The sequence below is a fragment of the Pongo pygmaeus genome, chromosome 23, assembly GCF_028885625.2.
Source record: "Pongo pygmaeus isolate AG05252 chromosome 23, NHGRI_mPonPyg2-v2.0_pri, whole genome shotgun sequence".
NCBI classification, from domain to species: Eukaryota; Metazoa; Chordata; class Mammalia; order Primates; family Hominidae; genus Pongo; species Pongo pygmaeus.
Window position 1 is genome coordinate 55,337,873 of NC_085931.1, and position 20,355 is coordinate 55,358,227.

The 20,355-nt window shown below is 51.4% G+C and overlaps 1 long non-coding RNA gene across 1 annotated transcript; it reads left to right on the forward strand.

The window, feature by feature from the left end:
* The first annotated feature begins 6,526 nt into the window (after positions 1 to 6,526).
* Positions 6,527 to 9,486, forward strand: LOC134739347 (uncharacterized). The gene is made up of 2 exons (XR_010125957.1): positions 6,527 to 7,478; positions 8,105 to 9,486. It is a non-coding gene; the product is annotated as an uncharacterized LOC134739347 (long non-coding RNA).
* Positions 9,487 to 20,355: the final 10,869 nt, after the last annotated feature.

Sequence of the window (20,355 nt, forward strand, 5' to 3'; positions counted from 1 at the left end):
CCAGGTCTGAGCTGGCCATCCTAGAGATAAAAGAGCCTCGTGGTTAGGGGCTCTGCTCACCACCATGTGCAGGGCGGGAGGCCACCTTGAGGATAAAGGAAAGATCTGCATGCATTGTGCAGACATTCATTCATTCACCACTTGTTGCTGCCTCTGTGCCCACACGACGCCATGTCTGCCCCAAGGACGCAGCTACATCAACAGCAATTGCAATGCTGCATGATCAGCGCTCTGAACTCGGGGACTTCGGGGGTCCAGAGGGCACCTGGCCCAGCCTGGAATAAGGTGACATGTGCAGGAAGGCTTCCTGGAGCAGGTGGCTTTTGAAATAAACATAAAAGGAAAAGAATCCAAGCTTCTGGGCTCCCAGCTTATTTGCTGTGTGACCTCGGGCCAGCCCCTTGCCTTCTCTGAGCCTCCTTAAATGAAAAGCCAGGAGCAAGAGTTCACAGGCCACCAAGGCCTGCCCCCAGGACAGACTCAGAGTTGTCACATTAGTTGAGCCTCAGGGTCCCCAGACTGTGCTGTCGAAGCCAGCTGAAGACAAGACACTGGTTCCCCTGCAAGGGAGTCATTCTTGCATTCCTGCGGGTCGTGCTTACATTCCCTCCAGCTCCCAAAGCTGCACGCATGAGGATAGGAAAAGAAACTCCAACAAACATCTGAAACATTTCACGGCTCCCTGCCCCGCTGTTCCAGTTGGAGAGAAAACAGAACGCTGAGCCAGTCTCGCTGACGACCCACACCCTGCTGCGGCCGAGCCTGGACCATCCAATGGCATCCTGGTTCTTTTCATTCAGTTTAGTCTCTGCGGTTGGCCACCTGCCTGTCCTTTTGAGCACTGAACTCGAGGGATAAATGGGGAAGCTGGAGCTGGGCAGATGTCACTGTTTCTGAGAGTTGCCGCTCGCTCACCACCTGGGATTTTGTTTTCCCTGTTGGAAGACAGAATATCCCAGCAACGTGCAATCTTTCTGTGCTGGCAGGTTTAAGACCTCTTGTAAAGAAGAGCCAAAGAAGGAGAAAGAAACACACTTTTGCTGTGTGCCTGTTCTGAGCCAGGCTCTGTACGGCACCTGACATTCTTTCAATCCTCTGTACCTATTTTACGGATAAGAAACGAAGAGGCAGGGAGCTGAGAGAGCTCCCTCGGGGAGGTGAAATTATCACTTGGAATATCAAGCTTGCTCTAAACCAGGACATGGACTGAGATTTCAGGGCTGAGCGGTTTCGGGGGGATGGTTAAGCTGGTGGAGGGCTAAGGGGTGTGTGTTAAAGAGAAAAATTGCACCTGACCCGTGTTTAAAAATGGCAAAGAAGACTTTACTAAAGATGATTGTAACAGCGGACAGTTTGAACTTAACCTTGAAGACAGGAAGGACAGCTGGAGATTTATGGCCAAGGAGCAGCGTGAGGGGCAGTGGACGGAAAATTACTCAGAAGAACTGGATTTGACATCAAGGGTGGAGGACTTCCTGCTACCTGGGCCCAGTGGGATTCTTGCTAAAGGGACAAAGACTTAACGATCAAGAGTGGGAGAGAGGAACTTGATCCGAGATCAAGGATGGGGGATTCTCTACCTGAACTGACTTAGCGGGATTCTTTGCCAGCCAAGGTCAAGGCCTGCGCCAGAAGAGGGCTCAGAGGCACCTGGCTAAAGTTTGGTCAAGGAGGGCGCTCTGTCACATGGAGGGGGAGACGCTTAGGAGCAGGAGGTTGTGCATCACAGTGTGAATGTCCAAGTCTCCCCAGGGATGTGGCAGGGCTTCGAGGTATCCTAGGAGGTGGTGAGGGGCCAGGACAAATGTCCAGAGCCAGGGGGAGGTGGCGGGGGCACACTGAGGATCCAGCAGGTACTGGACCCAGAGGTCTGGGGACCCCAGTGTGTCTGACAGACCTGAGGTTCTCAGCCGAAGTTTGGGGTCAGCAGGGGAGGAAAGAGGTGCTGAATTAGGTTGGCAGGGTGACGGCAGCAAAGGGCTCAGGGCTGGGTGTTGCTGAGGGGGTGGCTCAGGCCCCCTTGGTGTCCAGAAGGCATCCTCTGGGCATCCATCAGGGACAGTGCCAGCCCTCCACTGTAACTGTGTGCACCTTAATGGGAGCCATCTCCCCAGTTTCTTGCTAACAGAACACAGATTTGGTTGGGCGGCAGTGTGCCTGAGCCCAGAGGAACCCCAGGATGAGCACCCTGGATGAGGGGTAGACCACACGTGTGGGGACATGTGGGCTACCTGGGCCCCCACCTGCGGTCCAGCAGACCTTGGTGAGGTTGGTGCTTGGGACTCCCCAACTGCAGAGCTGAGTCCCAGTTCAGCCGCTTCCTGGTGGGGTGAACTCAGCCCTCGCTGAACTCAGCTTCCTAATCCTGAAAATGGATAATGAGGACACTTACTCCCCAGAGAGAGTCATGAGGTTTTCATGGGCCCAAGCCCGGCCCATGGGGTTAGTGATGATTATGATGATGATGGTGAGGGTGATGATGGTGAGAATGATGATGGTGTGGATGATGATGGTGATGGTGAGGATGGTGATGGTGAGGATGGTGATGGTGAGGATGATGATGGTGAGGATGATGATGATGGTGAGGATGATGATGGTGTGGATGATGATGGTGAGGATGGTGATGGTGAGGATGATGATGGTGAGGAGGAGGATGATGATGATGGTGAGGATGATGATGGTAAGGATGATGATGATGATGGTGAGGATGATGGTGAGGATGATGATGATGGTGAGGATGATGATGATGGTGAGGATGATGATGGTGTGGATGATGATGGTGAGGATGATGATGGTGTGGATGATGATGGTGAGGATGATGATGATGAGGATGATGGTGAGGAGGAGGATGATGATGGTGAGGATGATGATGGTGAGGATGATGATGGTGTGGATGATGATGGTGAGGATGATGATGGTGTGGATGGTGATGGTGAGGATGATGATGATGATGGGGAGGATGATGATGATGATGGTGTGGATGATGATGATGATGGTGTGGATGATGATGGTGATGGTGAGGATGATGACGGTGAGGATGATGATGGTGATGGTGAGGATGATGGTGAGGATGATGATGATGGTGAGGATGATGATGGTGAGTATGATGATGGTGAGTATGATGATGGTGAGGATGATGATGGTGAGGATGATGATGGTTATGGTGAGGATGATGATGGTGAGGATGGTGATGGTGAGGATGATGATGATGATGGTGAGGATGATGATGGTGAGGATGATGATGATGGTGAGGATGATGATGGTGAGGATGATAATGGTGAGGATGATGATGGTGAGGATGGTGAGGATGATGATGGTGTGGATGATGATGGTGAGGATGATGATGATGGTGAGGATGATGATGGGGAGGAGTTAGGGCCCCCAACTCTATCCCATGGGATTGGCCATGGCATGCTGCAGGGTTAGCTGGAGAGGAGCCATCCTCCCCATGGGGCTGCATGGGCGTGTGTGCAAAGGGCCAGGGGCAGGCTGGCCGAGGAGACTATCCTGGCCAACATGGTGAAACCTCGTCTCTATTAAAAATACAAAAAGTAACTGGGCATGGTTGTACGAGCCTGTAGTCCCAGCTACTCAGGAAACTGAGGCAGGAGAATCTCTTGAATCCAGGAGGTTACAGTGAGCTGAGATCGCGCCACTGCACTCCAGCCTGGTGACAGAACGAGACTCCGTCGCAAAAAAAAAAAAAAAAAAAAAAAAAGCTACCCTGCTTTGCAAAAGCTCTCTCACCTTGGCTCCTGCCAATCCCCTCACTGCCCACAGGACACGGGCTTCCTCCAAGCCTATTCCCATTCTACAGATGAAGAAACCAAGAAAGTGAGGCTCAGAGAGGCAAAGCAGCCCACTTAAGTCTGGCAGCCGGCGAGGAGTACAATGGAGACGCAAGTGTGGGCCTTGCCCTGCCCCCCCACAGGGCTGCAGCGGGGTGGGCTGGGAAGGGATTTCCGAGGCTGAGAACAGCTTAGGCAAAGGCTCAGAAGCAGGAAGGGGCCTGGAAACCCAGGGCGCGCGAATGTTGGGCAGCATGGTGCCGAGCTGGGAAAGGCGTCCCTGGGGAGAGCAGGTCATGCCCAGACTGTGGCCCGGGGTTTCTGTAAATGGAGCTTCGCACAGTGGGCCCACCACAGCCAGTGTAATTTGGAGAGAAAATTCCAACCGGATGAAGACAAATGGTCTTTGCTACTGCAGCTCCCTGCCCTGCGGGCCATCTCAGGCTGTTACAGCTGGCGGCCGGCTGGAGACCGCGAGCGGCAAGGAATTCGGAGCCGGGGCCAGGGCAGTGCTTCATTCCAGTGGAAACGTGTACTGGCTGCAGATTTCTGGGTGCTGTGGTGTGGGCTGGAGCCGGCTGGCATGGATGGAGGCATGCAAGGACGTGTGGGGGCCAGATCTGTCCCCCCAGGAATCCCACCAGCTTCCGTCATGACTCAGTTCTGGCACAGCCGAGGGCTTAGGAATTGGCTTTGGCTTTGCAGAGCAGATGTGGAAAGGTCAGCTCCACACTGGCCCAGTGTGGAGGCTGGCAGGGCCCAAACCAGAAAGGAAAAGTGGCCTGGCTCTGGCCTCAGTGATCTTGGTGTTCGGGTGTGTGCCGGCGAGCCTGCCTTCTCATCGGGGGGTGTGTGTGCCCCCAGGGCAAGGACTGTGCCAAAATGTGTCATTGTCGAATTCATCCAACAACTTCCGAACAGCGGTTGTGTGCCAAGCCCAAGCGGGCACTGTGGGTGCCAAGGTAAATAGGTCTCAAGTTCCGTCTCCTCCCAGCTCCTTCCAGCACTGGGCTCCCAGCTGGCACTGGCAGGCTCTGGAATGAGCCAGGCCTGGGTTCAATCCTGCCTCAGCCCTGATTGTGAGAGGCTGGACAAGTCACTATCTTCCCCAGACCTGGCTTCCCCTGAGAAGGGCAGGGCTAAGGGTGCTGTCGCAGCGGTTACTAGGGTAGTGATCCTGGAGTCTCGAATAACTCAGGCTTTTTAAATCCTAGAACTCTGATGAATCACCCATGCTATGGGCTCGGTTATGACCCCCAAAATTCATGTGTTGAAATCCTAACTCCCATACTTCCACATGTGGCTGTACCCGGAGACAGGGCCTTTAAAGAGGTGATTAAGTTAGAATGTGGTCAATGGGGTGGGCCCTAATCCAGTAGGACTGGTTTCCTTATAAGAAGAGGAGATTAGGACACAGACACCCACAGAGGGGCAATCAGGTGGCCAAAGACACTGGGAGAAGGTGGCATCTACGCACCAAGGAAGAGGCCTCAGGAAGAACCACCCAGCTGGGACCTTAGCCTCCTGAGTGGTGAGAAGATGGCTCTCTGTTGTTGAAGCTGCCCCGTCTGTCGGTGCTGCCTTGGTATATGGCAACTTGAGCAAAACACAAGCCGCACTGCAGACCCTCTCAGGCTGGAGTCCCCCTGCATGGTACCCACCGTGGGCCCCTGGCTGGCACTTTTACTAGGGTTCAGTTCTAGAGGAGGCAGGGCTTCCAGCCCCAAGCCTGTCAAAGACGATTCTCTACTCAGAGGATCCCAAATGTTTCTCTCAAAGGAATGCCTTCCACCATCCCTGACGGAGCACAGCCAGGTGTTAGTTATAGCCAGGGCCCCGGCTTCTGCCTCCAGGGACTGTTCTTAGGGACGTTCTAGTTCCAAAGGTACTTTCAGCTGTACCATCCTGGTTGAAAAACCATTTAGAGGAACATGCAGTTGAGTGAGCCCTGGTGGGTCCATTCAATGGAGTCCAAAGTAGCTTACACCCAGTTGGTCTGAAAGTTACACCCAGGGAGATGGAGAGGGCGACCGATGCCTATTGAACAGCCCTCCAAGCAGCACCTGGCTCCAAGAAATGCTTTCTGTAAGTTATCTTGTTTATTTTTCTTCCTAAAGAAGCTAGATATTTTTGTCCCTATTTTACACACAAGGCTAACGAACATCTCAAAGGCAGGGATTTGGTCTCCTTCACCTCCCTTCCCAGCACCCAGGACCCAGCACAAGGCTCCATCCAGTTGACCGTAGCAGCAAACATGGGCACCCACTGGTTGTGTGCTGGCTACACCCTGAGCCCTTGACATGGGCTGGCTTATACCATGCTCAATGCCCATGGCAAATACCGTGTCAGAGCCATTTCACAGATAAAGAATCTGAAGCCCAGAGGGGCCGTGACTTGTCCAAGGTAAATGCCTAGAATGTGGGGGTACCAGGAGTCACCCCGGCACTGCTGGGCTCCTAGCCCAAGTGTGCAGACGCTGGCTATCCTGCCTGTCAGCCCACGGTAGTTGAAGGACTGAATGAGCGAGTGGCCCTGCTACTTCCTTGCTGCGGGGTCTGCAGTAAGTCCCCTAGACCTGCTAAGCCCCAGTGTCTTCATCTGTAAAATGGGCTTCCCCCGCTTCCCACCAGGAGCTGCCTTGTGTTGCTGAGAGAGATGTGGCCTGATTCCAGAGACTCGGCTTCATTTTGTGGCCTGCCGGCTTTGTGGGGGCAGGGAGGGTGGGGACCATGGGGCCATCTGCAGCCCCTGGTGCCTGACTACGAGTGTCTGACGAAGGACCTTACCCTAGGACTTGGGGCCCTCAGGGCATGGTGACTCACCCCGGCTCCTTCCTTCCTCCACTGCCCCGTGTCGCTGGCTTAGGAGCCACCAGCTCAGCAGCCTGCGTGAATGAGCCCCAAGTGCTCTCAGACCAGCCCAGGCTCACACCCAGGACATGAGGCCACGATGACCACCTGGCACATCCCTCTGCTCGCCACAGCCCCAGCCCTGGTGGCTCCCAGCCCTCTGGAAGGGCCAGCCCGGCTGGATCAGGAACGCCAGTCCGGAGGGTAATAAGGGTTCCCTGTGGAATGAGAGAGGCTCCACATGGTTGGCGGCGGCGCCTGGATGGTACCCAGCACTTTTCCAGGGCATTCCGGGAATCCTGCTTTGGCTCCTTGTCTGACGCACTTTGAGTCAGCGCTTGAGCCAGACAGCCGCTCTGGGCTGGCCAAGAGACAGGCCACGCTTCGTCACAGGAGCGCTAGTTGTGTGAGGGAGCCCAGAGTCCCCTGACTTAAACGGGCCTGGCTCACTGCCCCCGTTTCACAGATGAGAACACCGAGGTCCAGAGGCAGGGCAACCTGTCCACCCTGGATACTCCCTGTCAATCATCAGAGCGGCTCCCTTCAGCCCCTGCTCACCCCGTCCTCCGTCCTGCCGCATTTATAATTGCAGTGGTGAGACCATCCAGACCCCACCTCTCCCTGGGGGGGCTCGCCCTGACCTGAGGAAGGAGGGGCTGGGCCTCAGGCACAGGGAAGAGGCCCTGGGACTGCCACATCCCAGGTCACACACCCCCATCCCCGGGGGACAGAGGCTTCATCTGGTTATTTATGGAACTGCCACTCTGTGCCAGAGCCTGCCCAGGACACAGTTTCTGCCTTTGAAGACACGCATGGAACGAGTGACCTCCAGGCCAGAGTGGTAAATGCCGAAATGAGGGGAGCACAGTGGGAGGACGGAGCACAGGGATGGAGGCGCTGGGGACAGGCTCCTGAGTCAGCCAGAGAAGCCAGCCCAGGGCCCATGGCTGCTGGGGTTCAAGCAGAAGTCCCCCTAGGCAGTGGCCCCTATGGTTGTCAGTGGGGCCTTGGCTAGGGTGTGAATGGGGGTAGGACTGAGCCGTCCCCCACAAGTCAAGCCAGGAGGTCACCCTGGAGGAAGGGGCCTGACTGTAATTGGTACAAGGGTGCAACATGAGCTGGTAGCTGCTTAAGGAGAAGGATGAGGGGTGCCAGCCAGCCAACCAAGAGCTTGACAAGTGTCCCCTGGGGACATCTTGGGGTTTATGTTAAGGTCTGGGAGCAAACTCTGGGCTATTCTAGGAGCTGTGGGACAAAAGGACTTGTTCTTTCAGCCAAATTGGACCCAGAAGAAAGGGTGGATCCTGGAAGTTGGAGCAGGGGGCGGCATTGCCAATCAGGAACCCATGGGGAGGGTCTCCAGGACCACCTAAGAGGCCCAGCCTCAGCTCACAGCCGTGTCTGTCCAGGGAGACCTGGCGCCCCTGCTCCCCTGCCAAAAAAAACCTTCCTTGCTTTCCTGGGCAGGCCCAGCCCTGGAGGGGCAAGAGCAACACCCAGCAAGAGGGAGGGGACAGAGGAGAAACTGACCGCACCCCTCCCCGACCCCTGGACTACGCGGAGCTGAGCTGAGCTGAGCTGGCAGAGGAGGAAGCTCCAAATTCTAAGAGTCTCAAATTTAATACAAGAGCCGCCTGGACTTTGCATTACCCAAAGCGCCTGGAAAAATGACGTGAAATAGCTGCAGTTCCTTGCAAGGGGGCAGAGTGAGTCTGCCAGACAGGAGTGAAGGGGGGAATTGAGAAAGAATGAATAAAGTGCTGTATGGATGTTAAACTTGTTGAGTTGTCACAGGCGCCCTTTGAGTGGAGCCTGTTAACATGTTTGCTTTCCAGAGGGAGCCACTGAGGCACAGAGAGGCTAAAGGATGCCTCAGGGTCACACAGCCAGCACACAGCAGAGCTGGAATTGGATGGGGCAGGCTGGCCCCAGCGGGTACCCTTCCTGGCCTGTGGTGCTTCTTCCCAGCAGACACACTTGCGTGTCTGTTGATTCATCCCCTCCCCGTCTCCATGATGCTAATGCCAGCAGCATGGATGGAGGGCCTGCTAGGAGCCCCGCGCCCTGCAGCACTTTGCAAGCATCACAAGTCATCCGGTGGAACTCCCATTTGCAGGTGGAGACAACTTTGATCTCAAAGGAATTCATCTCAAACAGTGGAACTTCAGAATCCCAAGAAAGATGTGGGAGGGATTTTCCGAGAAAACCTCCCTACGTTCCGAAGACAGAGACCCGTCAGACAGGGCCAAGGAAAAATCATGGAGCTGGGAGCGGGAGGCCTGGGTATGAGTAATAACAGTCTAACCAAGTATCCCCATTTTTCTAAGAAAAATATAATGAGTTATTATTTTTTATTATCTTTCTCTTTTCTCTGATTCCCCTTATTCCCTACTTCCTACTTATCCCTTTAGAAATGCAATTATAACCTTTTGCCTCCCCTGCACCTGAGGCTTGCTACAGGCCAAGTCCATCTAGCTATGTGCTTAGACACTCCAGAGTGGAACTCTCACCCACCAGGAGGTTGCCTCGGGAGATGACAGTCCATCGACGATCCAAAGATGTCCGCGATGAAACTCTCTCCTACCCGGAGAGTTTTCAGCTGCATTACAACCTAGTCCTGCCCATGAAGGTGCCAGCAGTCACCAGTTTTACCACCGCCTGGTAGATAAAGTACCAAGTTAGCACACAGACCGCCCCCAACCTGCTCGCTTTCTCCCTGTGTGCCATTCATGTTAGGCCCCCTTTAAAAAGCACTTGCTTTCTGCTCCAAAAGTAAAGCAATACCCTTAAGGCAGGAAGCTTGAACTTCTTCCCCTAAGCTAGCTTGGGAATAAAAAGTCACTTTCTTTATATTGGACCTCACTCTTGTTAACTGAACTCTGCAAGGGGCAAGCAATGGAACCTGTGTTTTGGTTATGACGGCGACAGCTGTTGTGTGCCAGGTGCACAATCTGTGAGCCACCCATGGTTTTCAGTGTTTTATGCACATTATCTCATTGAATCTTCCCACAACCCCAGGATGGAAAGACAGCAAACAGACCCAACTTATAGACAAGGCCACCGAGCCCTGAGGGGTCAAGGGTCCTGCCTGAGGTCGCAGAAATTGAAAGCCAGCCAGAGGACAGAGCCCACCCTCCCACATCCCCTTGGCTGCCCTGGTGGGGCCGCAGATGCTTCCCCTGAAGGCATCTGTGACTCAGCTCCCCATTGTGAAGCGGCTGTGGGCTGCATCCTGGGTTTCAAGGTCTCTCTGGTCTCTGGCATCCTGGGACCCCACCCTCCAGCTTCTCCATCGTATTTCTCCTTCAGCTTCTGCTCACCTGCTTTGGCGCCCACTGTGCAGTGCAGCTTTGTCACAAATGCTGGATTCCCTCATGGGGTAGAATTGGCGGATTTTCATGGCACTTTGGCTGGTACTAGCATGTGCCCCCCTAATAGCAGCAAGCAGCAAAGATAGTGAGCCCACAGCCACTTGTGACAGCTGTTCCCTTCCCGCTTCCCTTACCTCCCCCAACCATATCTTGGTTAAACAAACAATAATTTCCGTAGACTAAAAAAGGCCACAGCCCTCCCTCCTTCTCTCCTTGGCCTGTGCTGTCCCCTCCCACACTGACCCTGGGCCTGCTCATGTGACCGGCTTTGGTGTGATGCAGACAGAGACTTGGAAAGCCCCATTGTGTTAGGGTTTGTCCATTCAGTACACTGGGAATATTGAGGCCACCAAGTCAGTGAGCCCTAGGCAGTCTACTGCACAGGCCACAAGGGGAAACTGAGGGGCCCCAGGCTACCATCTGCCAAGCACCAGACAAACAAGTGAGCCCACCCGAGATCATTTCATCACCAACCAACCTTCCAGCTGACCACAGAGCATGATATTACCCTGCAGATAAGAGTTCAGCCCAGCCCGCCCCCAAAATGGCTCAGGCAGCCCACAGAGTCATGAGCTCAAGAAATCACTGATTTTAAGCCACAGAGATTTGGGCTGGTTTCTTACATGGCAAAAACTAACTGATACAGCTACTAACATTTGATTTGAGGACGGGTATTGGGTATAAGTGTTCAAGACTTCTGTGCATTTGGAAGAATTGCTTTCAGACTGGCCTGGAAATTATCCTTTACACCAAAAGCTTAAGTTTCTAAAACCCGCTCAGAGCTCTAGCACGGACCTCAAAGGGTGGCTGATGGAGCAGCAGAGGTGTCCCGATGCAGAGACACGGGTCATTCCCAAGGACTTAGGTCTGGGGACAGGTGTTTTACAGGCTCCTTCAGGGGTGGCAAGTCTCCCAGAAACGTGATTAGTGAAGACACATTAACAGCGAAACTGACAGAGAACCTCAATATTCTCTGGTAGGGAAAACCAGGATCCTGGCAGAGGAAGCAACAATTCCAGCAGGGAACTGTGCAGGACAGAGAACAATGCGGCCCCAATTTTGATCCAGGGGTAATTAGCTTAGCTAAGGAGTTCCCCAGTCCCTAAGTGGAGAGGGGATCCAGAACCCCACAATTTATTTTTATATCTTAGTGTATCTATGCATCACATATAAGACAGAATATTTATACAGATATTTTAGTTAATGGCCTAATAAAACATATACATAATTATTATTCCAGAGCAAGGATCTGCAAAACACATTTTTCTCCTTTTTCTTTTTTTTTTTTTTTTTTTTGAGGTGGAGTTTTGCTCTTGTTGCCTAGGCTGGAGTGCAATGGTGCGATCTTGGCTCACTGCAACCTCCTCCTCCCGAGTTCAAGCCATTCTCTTGCCTCAACCTCCCAAGTAGATGGAATTACAAGTGCCCACCACCACGCCCAGCTAATTTTGTGTATTTTTAGTAGAGACAAAGTTCACCCTGTTGGCCAGGCTGGTCTCAAACTCCTGACCTCAGGTGATCCACCCGCCTCAGCCTCCCAAAGTGCTGGGATTACAGGTGTGAGCCACTGTGCCCGGCTGCAAAACACTTTTAATTTTCTTCATAAAGTCCTGACAGTCCCCAAACACTGTGACAGACAGATACCTGCTCTGGGGACCAGTTACATCTTCCTGAAGGTGTGGAGTCCCTTCCCTGGACAAGGTTGCTAGGTTTCATCTGACTGTCCAGGCAATGCAGTGAGGCAGATGGGAGCCCGTTTTACAGATGGGGAAACCAAAGCCTAGAAAGTTGAGATGGGCTGTTCAATGTCCTCCACCTGGTACACGGCAGGCCTGGGAGTCCAACCAAGCCAGACCCTCTGACGGCACACCCAGCAGACCTTTCCCAGCGTCATAGGCACCATAACCACCTCCCTTCTTCCTGCTGGTGGAGGGACAGACCCTCGCTCCGCTGGCCCCACAGCCAACCCTCGGGTCTTCCTTGGAGCTCTTCCCTGCAAGTGAGCACCTAGATGAAGACCCTGGTCAGCTGCAGGGGAGTGGGGGGGGATCTCCTCCAGGGTGGGATGCACATTCAGCCTGGCTTCCATGGGTGTCAATGAGAACCCGACCTCCAAATGTTCCTTGGCTAATGGTAGGAAGATAATTGGGTGTCGGTCGGAGGCCCTCTTGGGAGAGGCGGGGTTTAAGCACATCTTTATTTCCAAGGTTGCGTCTGCCCAGAGCAGGAGATTGGGTTTGTTTGTACTGCGGCGGGTCTTTTCAGCCAGTGGGTACATTTGGCAGCGGCCTCCAATCTGATTAATTCTTCCATGCCTTGGAGGGGCCCGGAGGCTAGGCAGCAGCCGGGGCTCTTTCATTTGTCTGGGAGGAAAACACATGACTGCTTAGCTAGGGCAGGTAGCGGTGACGAATTTGTCCTCCCCAGGTGGGGGCTTGGGGACAGAGACGGAGAAAGCAGTCCTCTTCAGTGCTTCCCTGCACAAAGCTGGTAGCAGGCAACACCCGGGCAAAGTTGGGATGCTCACGTCCGGCAGGGGCAGCGAGCCAGCACTCAGTAGGGCATTGGCACCTTGCCACCAGCCACCGCCTGGCCTCTATGCCCACAGCGGTCTGCCTGCTCTGCCAGCCTCGACTTTCCTGCCTCCAGGCCTTTGCCCTTGCTGGTTCCCCTGCCTGGAGTGCTGCAGCTGCAGCCTTTTGATATTTCCAAAGGCGGTTACAAAGGCAGGCTGCCAAGAGCACCTCCTGCAGGGGACGACCCGCACGGCACCTTCCCTGGAGACCGCCAGCCCCTGCCGGGTGTAGCCGCCTGCGATCCCGCCCTGGCCACCTTACCTGCTCTACTGTTATTATTTCTCTCTGCACTTACTGTCACCCCTTATGTGGTTGTTGATTGCCTGTCCTTCCCTCCCCAGGATGTTAACCACGGGGACAGAGATGTTTGCCTATTTTGTCGGTACCTGACAAACCCTTCACAGGGAGATAATTGTGTTCCACAATTATCAGCTAAATGCTTGAGTACAAGGAGATAACTTTGAGCCTCATCACCATCTTTTCAGGTGGGGCAGACAGGCCAGGATTAATACCCCATTTTGCCAGCAGGAGAAACTGAGGCTCAACAAAAGGAGATTTGCCTGATGTCACCAAAAAGGTGAGAGGCAGAGTCAGGCAGGAGCCCAGGTCCAAGCCAGCCAGCACCAGGGACCTTCACACGAGGGATGTGGTAGGGAGCAGCTCTCTGCAAAGCTTGCCGTCCCTCAGGATGGGGGGTACAATGTGGTCATCACCAATAACGTGCCATTGCAAACTGATGAGTGGGTACTTGAAGGGCGGCTCACAGGTGACCTAGCCTGGTCCTGGCATAGGACACATTTGGGCTGAGACACAAGAGTGGGCAGGAACCCTCAACTGGCTTCGGGGAGAGAGTGGGGGAAGATTCTCAGGCTAGGGGCAGTTTGTGCAAAGGCCCTGAAGCAGGACCTCAGCATGCATTTGAGGCAGTGACAGATGCTCAGGGGGCCCATGCCAAGAGCGGAAAAGCTGCTGGCCCGTCATGGCCTGGGCCGGAGCCTGCAGGGCCTCGTGGGCTATGCTGAGATGTTCGATCTTTACCGGAGGGAAAGGAGGCCCTTGAAGGTTTTATGTGGGGTGATGTCACCAGGTCTGAGGACACAGACTTAGATGTTGGGGACTCTCTCTCACCACCAGCCCCGGTCTCCTGGCAGCCCAGGCCCCATCGGGTGTGGAAGCACTTCGGGCATTTCTGCAGCATCCAAACCAGATGTCGCAGGCTGCCTTAACGACCTGTTGATCCTCCGAATGCCAGGAATCAATTTCCTGCTGCTCTGTGGCCAGGAACTGGCTGAAGATGCCCCTTGTGAGGGCAGCAGCACACATGGGCCTCAAGGGTGGCCTCCGGGGAAGTGATGGGGTCGGAGACACAGCGCAGATTCTTGGGGCACAACAGCGGACTGGGGGACCAGTGTAGGACCCCGTGCAGAAGGCACAACATTTTTCTAGTAGGTTTCGATGTCGCAGCACATTTCTGTCGCCTCCATCACAAATACTCACAAAGCTCCTGCACCAGGTGGACTGCTGTCCCTTAAGCCCGTGTCTGCCTAGAACCCTAGCATGCGATCTCATCTGGAAACAGCATCTTTGCAGATGTAATTCATTAAGATGAGGTCATGCTGGATTAAGTGGGCCTTAAGTCCAGTAACGTGATCTTCTTCTTCTTCTTCTTCTTTTTTTTTTTTTTTTTTTGAGACGGAGTCTCACTCTGTCACCTAGGCTGGAGTGAAGTGGCACACAATCTCAGCTCACTGCAACCTCCACCTCCAGGGTTCAAGCAATTCTCCTGCCTCAGCCTCCCGAGTAGTTGGGATTACAGGTGCATGCCACCACACCCAGCTAATTTTTGTACTTTTAGTAGAGATGGGGTTTCACCATGTTGGCCAGGCTGGTCTCGAACTCACAACCTCAGGTCTCAGGTGATCCGCCTGCCTCAGCCTCCCAAAGTGCTGGGATTACAGGCATGAGCCACTGTGCCCAGCCCCAGTAATGTGATCTTCTAAGAAGCCCTGGAAAGACATAGCAATGCGCCCAGAGCTGGGAAGAAGGACAGGCGGCAAGGGAGGCAGGACGGGAGTGAAGCCACTGCAAGCCACATGCCCGGGGATGCCGCAGCCACCAGGAGCTGCAAGAAGCAAGACAGGATCCTGCCCAAGAGTCTTCAGAGGGAGTACGGCCCTGTCGCCACCTTGGTTTTGGACTTCTGGCCTCCAGACTGGGAGAGAGAGAATAAAAGTCTACTGTTTTAAGGCCCCATTGTGTGGTCTTTTATTACAGCAACTCCAGGAAACCGGCTACAGCCCCCAGCTCTGGCTCTGGCCGTGGGAGATTCCTTGAATTACTATGACAAAGAGCCCTCTGAGTGGAACTGGTTGCTTTGGGGGCCACCAGACACCTGTGCCCCTGGCCTGTCCCGGTGAGTTCACCATTGTTTGACTCTTCTACTAGGGAAGTGCCCAGGCCAGGAGGCTGAGGTCATTGGCTCCAACTGGGTCAGCCAATCAGAGGCTCCCCTGGGACTTTGCATCTATAGCTTATGAGGCAAAGAAGCTGGTGCCATCAGGGAGCGATCATGCTAGAGACTGTGCCTCCAGTGTGGCAGTGCCAGCGCTCACAGCAAGGGCTGCCTGGCCACCCTATTCCCACAGCTGGACCTGCTTCTGTCCTGGGCGACCAGGCTGCCCTCAGCTCCTGTCCCCTTTCCTGGCTAGGATTTGGGCTCCTGTAGATTCTGAGAACCCTCAGATAGGCTTTCTGTGAGATTTCTGCTGTTTGCCACTGAACCTCCTGATGACCACCTGCTCATGCAGACTCTGCCTACTCACAGAGGGTGGGAACAGAGGCCGTGCTGTGACCTATTGGAGTCTCACAGCAGCCTCAAGGGAATAGGTCATCACCCATTTGTAGAGGGGAGGGACTGAGCCTCAGAGAAGTACAGGGACCTGCCCAGGGTCACACAGCACCTTCCCAGGGGGCAGGTTTGCATCCCAGCTGCTGCTGGCTGGGACGGTGAGTCAGATCTCCAATGATGGCTGGCAAATTCTCCCATTGCCCTGTGTCTCCTCCAGCCCGTCTATTTTCTACAAGGTTTGTGACATTTCTCCAGTCATAATCACCTCCAGAGAAGAGCAGCTCTTAGCCTGACCCTGTGTTGGCTGTGGTGCTTGGAGCTGGGGGGATGAGGAGGGGCGAGGCAGACTGTTCCCAAGATACTCACAAGCCTGCACAGGGATGAGAGAGACTGAAACAACGACAGCCCATCCAATGTGAAATGGAGTCAGGAAGTCATTCTAGAGAGAGTGTTTTCTTCTCTGGGAGGTATTGGGGAAGCTGACAAAGGCTTTCTGGAGGAGACAGCCTCAAAATTTTGAAGGATGAATAGGAGTCTGTTGGGTGGCCAGGGTCCGTGGGAGGCAGTGGGTATTGATTAGGATCTTGGCCAAGAGCCAGAAGCTTCTGGGTCTTCAGGAAAGAACCAGAATCCAGGGTCCAAGACCCTAGCCCAGTTACCCTCAGCCCACATGACCGTGCATAGCAGCTCCTCTGGCCTCACCTCCCGGCTCTCCCTGCCCTCCCAAACCCCTCCAGGGCTCTCTGAGGAAATCTGTCTGATACCAATGAAGAGGGAACACCTTAGACAGCAGTTTCTCTTCTTCTTTTTTTTTTTTTTTTTTTGAGACAGGGTCTCACTCTGTAGCCCAGGCTGGAGTGCAGAAGCACAATATTGGCTCACTGTAACCTCTGTCTCCTGGGTTCAAGCAATTCTCATACCTCAGCCTCCCGAGTAGCTGGGACTACAGGTGCATGCTGCCATGCCTGGCTAATTTTTGTATTTTTAGTAAAGATGGGATTTCGCCATGTTGGCCAGGCTGGTCTCGAACTCTTGACCTCGAGTGAGCCACCTGCCTTGGCCTCCCAAAGTGCTAGGATCATAAGCGTGAGCCACTGCACCCGGCCCAGAGACAGGAGTTTCTGTGTCCCTTGGCCTCTGCCCTGCAGGGCAGTTCTGTGCTACTTCACAGACAAAACAAAGCCAGTTGGCAGTGTCAATGGCTTGGCTGGCCAGCTCTTCTACAGGTGATGTGGTGAGAGGAGCCCTGTGCAGCCCAGAGTGGGCTAGCCTGGTTGGGTAAGGTGTAGCAAGCCCTGCAGGACAGCCCCTCTTTCTTTGTTGTTGCTGATCTAAATTCTGCACCCAAAGGAGAGGCCAATGGAATGCCAAGTCATCTCAAGTGGTGTTTATCTTTTAGCTTCCTCCAGGCTGCTATACATGCTATACACACATACTTCCCACAGCCCTCCCACTGCCAGGGAGAGGCCTGCCTTTGGCACCCACCCCATCTAACCTAAGAAAGGGGAGAGAGTGGTGAGAATGTGGTCTGCCTGGGGCCCAGTGAGGACTGGGGACAGCCAGGAGCCCAGGGAATAGCCTTGGGACTCATCCAGTGACTCAGGTAGAGCTGGGCCCAGGCATGCCAGCTGCCAAGGGGGACAGATGTGCTGGGACCTGGGACCTGTCCAGCTTCACTGCTCTACTCAAGCCCTGGCTGGGAACAGAGCTTGAAGTCCCAGTTGTCTTTGGACCCAGGAGACCCTGGTTTCATCACAGATCGTTGTTCAACAAATTCACATTCTTTCATCCATTCATTCCCTCAATGACTCATGACCATCTCAGTGCTGGACAGCACCAGGACTAGCAGATAAAGCCTCCTCCTTTAGGAGCTCCTAGCTGGTGGGAGACAAAGACAAGAACATACAGAGTGACTACAGAGAGTGATCAGGGCTGTAATGGGGACCCATAGGGTGGAGGTTGGGGACCCAGAGGAGAGGCCCTCCTGAGCCTCGGGGTTGGTGAGCATGTGCCCAGCATCTCAGAGAGACAATCCAACTACATTCATTATTGGTTCCTCCTCTCCCATCTAATTAATCGCCGTGACTGTATCTCTCTCAACCCACCTATTGCTACCATCTCCACTGTATCTGCCAAGTTGAGGCCAGCATTGCCTCCTACCTGCCCTCTATCCTGATCTCCAAGAAAGGAGAAAAGTGACATAAAATACAGGCAATATCAGTTCAAAAACACAGGAGAGCTATGAAGGCAGCCTGGACTTAAGGGCCAAGATCCCAGAGAGAAGGAAAACTCATTAAGGTGAGGCTGATATTCTATCCTTCTATTCCCATCAAGACATCTGCCAATTTGTAGGTAGCTGTTCCAAGAGGCTGAGAAGCCAAGAAAAAGCCAAGCAGAGAGTGACAGCTAATCAGAGCTCCTGGAAGTCGCAAGGGACCAGGAAGATAAATCTTGGAGTTGAGGGCTATCAGAGCATCCACGACTTGAAGATGTAAGTTCCAGGAGAAGAGAAGCACAAAGAAGTGACCCCAATTCTCTCTCCGTCTCCCCTTTGAAAAATATGCCAATTCCTAAGCAAAATAAACCTAGCAGAAAGTGGCTGTTTAGACTGAAAATCTAAGAAATTTTAGCAGATTTATGGTCAAGGAGGAAAAATTGGAGTTCAGGGATCACCAAGGAGGAGGGACGCAAGAAAACGCCTGAGACACCACAGTCTCAGATGGACTCTGAAGGTGTCAATACCCTACAAGTAAGAGTAAATCACAGAAAGCAGGCCTTAGAAGTCTAAAACCCAGCTTAGAGTCAGCTCAGGCCCTGATTAGATTGAAATTATCTCCTCATAATCTAAATGCATTTAGAAGTTAAACTAAACCCTCTCAAGGGGATTATATTATATGAAGATGATATAGGCTTTTAGATGATGTTCAACATGTATTTAAAAATTACCAGGCATACCAGCAACAGGAACAAGATAAAAAAACCCAGATATAATAAATGACCCATTGGTGATCTAAATATTGCAGTTATCAGACACAGACATCAACATTATTGTGATGAATATGTTTAAGGAAATAAATAAGAAGATGAAGAATTTCAGCTAAGAGCTGGAATATGCAAAAAAGAAGCAAATAGAAAATCTAGATGTGAAAATGCAATAACTGACAAGAATTCAATAAATGGGGTAAAGAGCAAAGTAGACTAGACTGAACGAGAATTAACTAACTAGAAGATCAACGAGTAGAAAATATTTATATTTATGCATAGCATAAAGACATCAAAAAAGGAAAAATACAGAAAAGATAATTTAAAAAAATACTTATGGGAATCAGTTAAAGATCCAACATACATATAACTGGTGTCCCAGAAAGGGGAGGAGCAAGTGAATTAGGCAGAAACAATATTTGAAAAGATCATTTCCAAGAATTTTTCAAACCTGATGAGATCTCAAGTCAAAATTCAAGAAGCATAACACACTCCCAAGCCACACTGAGGCATATCATACATAGCATAACTGCTGAGAACTAAAGACAAAGAGAAAGGCTTATGAGCAGCCAGAGAAAAAAGACACATTACCATCAATGAAACAACAATAAGACTGGTAGCTGACTTCTCAAAAAAAGAATGAAAGCAAGAAGTCTGTAGAATGGCACCTTTAAAGTGCTAATTAGCTTGATTTTATCATTCCCTTTGTGTGTGTGTGTGTGTGTGTGTGTGTGTGTGTGTGTACATATAAAATAGAAACACATATATACAGACATCACACTGCACCCCACAAATGTATACAATTAACATTTGTAAGAAAATAAGACAACTCTAAACCTAGAATTATAAACCTTATGAAAAATACTTCAAAAATAAAAGTGAAATAAAAATATTTTTGGACAAATAAAAACTCAAGGAATTTATTCCTAATAAACCTTCAAGAAAGGAAATACTATAAAAGAAGTTATTCAGGCAGGAGGAAACTTGTTTCAGACAGAAACATGGCCACATGGGGGTTACCATATGAAGAGCCAGAGAAAGGATAAACGTGAATCTGTGGGTACAACAGAACAACAAGAAAAATGTATGGAAGAGGAAAATTAAATTAAAATATTCACAGACCCTTGCATTTTTGCATTTACTGTGAAGTGTAAAGTGGTCATTTCAATTAGACTATAATATGTCAAATATGTATGTTGGAATCTATACAGTAATTGCTAAAAAATAACTAAAAATGTATAACAAACAAGCTAATCGGGGGGAGAAGTGAAATAATAAAAATATTTGATCATTCTAAAATAAGTAAAGTAAGAGGGTGAAGAAATATAGAACAGGTGGGACAAATAGAAAAGAAATACTTTTATTAAAGACAAAATTATCTCATAATTCTAATTGATTTAATTAGCTTTTTAAATCTCCACTATATGCTGCTTCAAAGAGACAGCTTAAATAAAAGGACTGGAGAGGTTGAAAGTTAAAAGATAAAGATCACGCAAACTCTAACCAAAAAACAGTAGGTTTAGCTATAGTGATAGCAGGCAAAGTAGATTTTAAGGCAAAAATCATACCTAGAGATAAAGAGGAACATTTTATAATGAAAAATTCTCAATTGCCAAGAAGATAAAACAATTTTAAATTTCTATAGACCTAATAACATAATCTCAAAATAAACAAAACAAAACATGGACAGAACTAAAAGGAGAAATAGGCAAAGCAGCAATCACAGTGGGAGATTAATGCATTTGTCTCAGTAACTGACAAAATGAGCAGACAAAATCTGTCTGGATATAGAAAACTCAGACAACATGATTAAGAAATCTGACCTAACTAACCTATATAGAACATGGTAAAACAACAACAGTGGGATTCATATTCTTATCAAGTGTGTATGGAACACTTACCATGATGGATTATGTGCTGACCCATAAAGCAAGTCTCAGC